Below are 6,000 nucleotides of genomic sequence, written 5' to 3'. Positions count from 1 at the left end.
CTTTCTCAGCGAGGATCCTCTCAGGGTGGCAGGGCCAGCCCACAAATAGTCAATGCGTCCACGAGCTCTGTGAGCTCCCCGCCGCATCTTGGGAGCTTTGTTCATTGGATGTGCTCTATGACCAGACCTGCAGCTATACCCTTTAGCGTTCGTCTCTGAATTTTTAAGCATTTGCAGCAAAGATTCAGCACACTTTTTGGGCCACCAGCCCCACTGTTTGGCTGGGATACACCTACCAACTCCACCATTGTTAACAACAGAAGGGGACACATTGCTTCTGCAAAGTGACATCCTTTAGATACTTGGTGGCTTTTCAGATAAGCGTACCTTGATGGCCTGAGTGTTCTTCGAGTGAGCATGAAGAATTCAATCTCTTGATTTGCATGATTTTATGGGTTTTTGGTCAAGTGAATAGTGAACCATTTTCAGAGGTCACCTCAGGCCGCTCACTGAAGAGTGAAATCATTACTTACGACGTTGGAGCTCCTCCTTACCTACACACTGTCAAAACTAAACAAAAGTTCGCTTGGAATGTTGATTGAAAAAGAGCAAGACAATCTGCGATATTCTAGAGATAAATACTGATTTTCCCTTTACTGCAGCCCTTGTAAGTACACTGTTTGGGGCCTTCGGATTGTAATTATTATTAAAATGCTTACTATTTTTAGTGTGGATTCTGAACACGGCTTACATCAGGAAAACACCAGCAGTTGTGGGGACTTGGTAACAGGCTCCAAATTGAAATAGCTCATTTCTTCAGGCTTTTCCATTTCAGGGCTCCAAGGTGTCCGCGAAGTTAACATCAAACTACCACAAAGATTCTTTAGTACAGTGGGGTTGGAGCACATTTTAAAAATCTCTATTCATTTTCACTGTCCATGGAGCATTAATACAAGTGACCTTCATTCTGAATCACCTTGAGCACAACTATGTGGGGTAGCCCTTTAAAAGGTTATATGCTTCAGAATGACTTTCAGACACTCTCAAGTTTGGGGGGTTATGCGTATAAGAAACTGAGATTTGTGCATTTCGTCTGGCATCATTTCATATGTGCATCCACGGAGGGAAAAACTCCAAATCAGTTATTTCAAAACATAAATAAATATCTTCAGCCCTCCTTACCCGGCCACAATTTTAAACATGAAATTATGGTAAACTTTGGAAACTTTCTGTCTCTGAACTCAATTCCCTAGACCTTTATAAGCTTAACTTTTTATTACTATTTACCAAAAAGCCCCCTCCAAACTAAGAGACAAGATGACAAATTTTCTATTTCATGTTTCTTCGATACGGGTCAGGCCTGGTATGGTTGGAAAGTTAAACAGGAGAAAGCTTCCCCCAGGGGGGTAAAATAAAGCTCTGTTTTATTTCCATTTTCAAAAGATGGATGTGAAGCTGAGGGATGCTTATTTGACTTTAGCCTCCTAATGCCCACACCTCCGTTCTCACTGTGTGACTGGGCCTTCCACATCACAGGTATTCTAAGAATTTCTGGTGGGCAATATAGCTTGTCCCAGATTTGGGGAGCACCCAGGAGTTGATTAAGACATTTGGAAGCCCTTAACATTAGAAATGGAGTTCCCTTCTCCTTATCAAATAAAGTTCAAAATAAGAAACAATACCAAACCATGAATTTAAGGAGTTTCAACACATTTTAGATTTTCCTCACGATGACCACATTGAGTCTTTAAAGAAATATTAAACATCAAAATATTTCAAAATTAATTGTTCCTACTTGGGGGTGTCCCATTTTTCCGGAGCCCTAAACATTGACTAGGGTCCATAGTGCCATTTGCCACCGGGGTCCCATACATTCACCTCCACTCCAGTGTTTTCCTATACTGCCGCTCCTCTCTGCTTGGTCATTGCATTAGTCCAAAAACTTGCTGTGATGCTTCATCTCTTAAAGGAAAACAAAATCTCCCTTGACAGCATGCTCCCTTCATGTAGTTCCCTGTTTCTCTGCTGTCCTTTATAACACTCAAAATGTCATCTGTGTCCACTCCAGAAAAGGAGAAACCGCTCCATCCAGGTCAGAAATGGCCTTCTCATTGACAACGCTAATGCTCATTTCTCAGGATTTATTTTATCGTACCTCTCTGCAAAAGTTGATATAATTAATCATGTTCTTCCCTTTTATCTCTCTCTTTATTTGGCTTCTAAGTCCTCTAGTAACATATTCCAAGTTAGCATAAAAATATTAAATTCTATCTTTTTGAAACACTAACAGCAATATGAACAGTAGCAAAAAATTTCAAAATTAACTTTTTTAGAACTCTGGGAATTAACCAAAGACCTACCAAATGAAGAGACTTTATTTAAGAAAAACAGCTGAATCTTGGTAAGAACAGTTAGCTTAGTGACATTTTCATGAGCCCTGTTTGCATACCTTGAGGCGCATGGGAACAAAACTACAACATACCAAAATTTATGGCATGTGTGGAAAGAAATGTAAAGCTGCAAACACCTGTATTAAAAAAGAAGATCCCTGACCAGTGTGGGTCAGTTGGTTGGGCGTCCTCCTGAAAACCGGAGGGTGGACAGTTCAATCACAGTCAGGGCATATCCTGGGCTGCAGGTTTGGTCCCCAGTCAGGGTGTGTGCAGGAGGCAGCCGACTGATTCTTCTCTCATGCATCAGTGTTTCTCTTCCCCTCTTCCCCTCTCTCTAGAATCAATAAAAAGAAGGAAGGAAGGGAGGGAGGATGTAAGGAAGGAAGGAAGGACGGAAGGGGAAAGATCTCAAATCCATAATCTAAACTTCCACCCTAAGAAACGAAAAAGAAAGAGCAAACTAAACTTAATGTATGCAGAGGTAGGAAAACAATAAAAATTGAAGTGGAAAGAAATGAAACAGAATTTAAAAAGAGAAAAATCAATGACATCAGAAGCTAGTACTTTGAAAAGATCAATGAAATTAACAATATTTAGCTATACTGAGCGAGAGAAAAGAAAACTCGAAGTACTAAAATCAGCTATGAAAGAGGGGGCGTTACTACCAAGTTTACAGAAATAAAAAAGGTTACAAGGGAATAATATGAATAACTGTTTGTCAATAAATTAGATAACCTAGATGAAATGGAAATTTTCCTATAAAGATACAAACTACTGAAACTTATTCAAGAAGAAATAGAATATGTGAATAGACCTATAACAGGACATCAAAATAGTAATTAAAAAAAAAAAATCCAGCCTTACCCAAAAGAAAAGCCAAGCCCCAATGGTTTCACTGGGGAATTCTAGCAAATATTTAAAGAAAAATTAACAAAAGTCCCTCAAAAACTCTCCAAAACTTAGAAGAGGGAAATTTCCAGATATTCTATCATGTCAGTATTACTAATACCAAAACCAAAGACATTGAAAGAAAACTATAGACCAATATCCCTTATGAACATAGGCATAAAAACTTCAACAAAATACTAGCAAACTGAATCCAGCAATGTGTAAACCATGAGGCTTGGGTGTGATTTTTCTTACTACCAGCTTCACTGGGCCACGATTTGACCATTCAAATCTTCCTTGCCATACCCTATGCCAGTTAGCAAGTGGCATCAAGGGTATTTCGGTAAGGGGGAGAAAGAGCTTAAGATGTTTGTTAGGTGGTTGTAAATAACTAAAGAGAAATTTCTCCTCCTGCTTGTGAAGGGAAAACTATTAGGTACAGATAACTGTTAGCAACCATCTTACAACCACGAGAGAAGTCAGCCTGAAAGATAAAACTGACAAAGAGGGAAGAAGAGAGCTGAGACTACCTCAGAAAAAAGGAGCAAGAGCCCTGACTGAGCCTTGCCTCACTCCTATTGTGCCCTTTAAATAGTGTCTGGCCAGCTGACTAACTTGCCTAGGACAGTCTCCATTTACACCCTTCTCCTAGCCTGATCCTTAATCATGCCCCCTCTATTTCTCAAAAGTGTCCTGATGTAGACAATCATTTATAGGTCCGCACTCCCTATAACTGAATTTTCAATTACATATCAATTAACTTAGCAGTGAACCAACAGCACTATTTCTCAAACCGTATCCATCCAGGCTGTTTTCTGGTTGTCTCCCAGCATGCTCCCCAAGATTGTTTTGTTGTTTAAAATACTTAGATTCAAAAAATAACCACAGAAGACATCCTGCTTTCCTCTCACTCTTTACCTGGTAATCTCTTACTTTTTTGTCAGGACCCAGTACTTCATGCAATCTTTCTAGACTTGCCTAAAGAAAAGTAACCATTCCCAACTCCCAAACAGTTCTCCTTGTGCCTCTTGAATGTGGCATTGCATCACAACGACCTCTTTTTGTGTTTATCTTCAATAGCCAACCGTGCACTCCTCCCGAAACAAAAAGATCGTCATTTTTAACTTTGTATCCAAGCTGTGAGGACAACGTGGTCCTGAAACAGAGTTGCTTTTGATATTTGTTGAGGAATAAAAAAAAAAGAAAGAAAATAAATAACTGGGATTTGTTACTTTGTTTACTTTGTCATCTTAACAGTCTGTTCAAATAATTTTGCTCAGTCTTTTCCATTGTATAGTGATTAACTGTTAATTGTGGTACCCGAACCCAAATGATCTCAAAATAATTAAAATGGGGAATCAAATTTAGGGATGAGCTTAGTACAGAAGAGGCCCAGATAGTTGGTTTTGTTTCCTTGAATTGCAGAATGGACTGTTTCATGCTTCCTCACATCTGAGATAATGTTTCAAATTTATACCCACAATGAAGTAAAGGCTTAAAAATAATCTATATGATTTCTGAATCATAAAATTATTAGACTGGGTGGAGGACTCATCTTCACAAATTCATTTTTAGTTTGGCACTCAGTCTTGCAAACGTTACTTTTTTATCAATTCTGAGCTAAAAATATATTGTCGTGTAAACTAGATTCTGAAAACTTTGCCTTCTGTTAAGTCTGATGTCCTGATACATTCATTTTATTCTGAGTCTCTTAAGGTATTTATTACCAAAAATAATACCAGCACTTATTCAATACACGCTAGTATTTGTTTATTACATCCGAGGCTCCTAGGGTATATAAATACCTTTTAAAATCTTATTGTTTGCTTGTGTAGAATATTTTATTTTAAGGCCTAAAATTTATTTTTCTCATAGAATAAAAGTATCTTTGTTTGCTCTTTACTATTGAATTATATGTTTCTATTCCACTACAATTGTCATCTAATTGTGTTTGTTTCTAGTTGACCAAACTAGATGTATTAGCTAGAAGATGGTTTCTTCTATCTGGAATATTCTGGTTTGTGTAATACACAAAAATCGTGGAGTGTCGTATGCTTTTGTTACAGACTGATTTGCTTTAAAAATCCTTATAAGCATAGTTAATTTTATTTTTTATAGGTAGAAACACTAAAAGGAGGAATAGAGGCAGGAAAAATTAGTGATCTGTGTGAAATTAGAGTAAATGAACTCTATCAAGATTAATAATAAAACTTTCATCGAGTTTACAGTTTCCTAGAACTGTTCTAAATATTTGGCATGTTAACCTGCGTCCTCACAACTCAGGTCATATAGGCAAGAAGTGGTAGAACTGGGATTCAGACCTAGCCAGTTTGATGCACACAGTGTATGTGCTTAACCAATAGTCCACACTGTGTTTTAAAATGAAACATTGTTAAGATAGAAGGTGTTTTGTAGAGATCCTAAACTCAGGAGATCTGGGTTCTCTCAACAGCCTTTTTTCCATAGTAAAAGTTAAATTCACACTTTAATTATAGTGTCATTAATACTATGGAATACACTAGGAAATAGTTTTTATTGGCATTCTCTTGTGTTTTAAAATTCTATTTGTTGTTTTCTCTCTTAAATGAATCATTCTGAAATGACAGTATATTTCATGAAATTCCTCTAAGCTGAAGCAAAAGATATGGTAAAAGGAGAGCAAAGTGTTTAAATTGCCAGTGCATCTTAACATAAAATATACGATCTATTCTTAATATATTTTCCTATGTTTCAGGTGGTGAAATTGACTTATACAGAGTATTGGTTGCCAAACTAAATA

The sequence above is a fragment of the Desmodus rotundus genome, chromosome 1, assembly GCF_022682495.2.
Source record: "Desmodus rotundus isolate HL8 chromosome 1, HLdesRot8A.1, whole genome shotgun sequence".
NCBI lineage: Eukaryota > Metazoa > Chordata > Mammalia > Chiroptera > Phyllostomidae > Desmodus > Desmodus rotundus.
The sequence above is the reverse complement of the archived record's forward strand: the minus strand, read 5'-3'. Positions refer to the sequence as shown.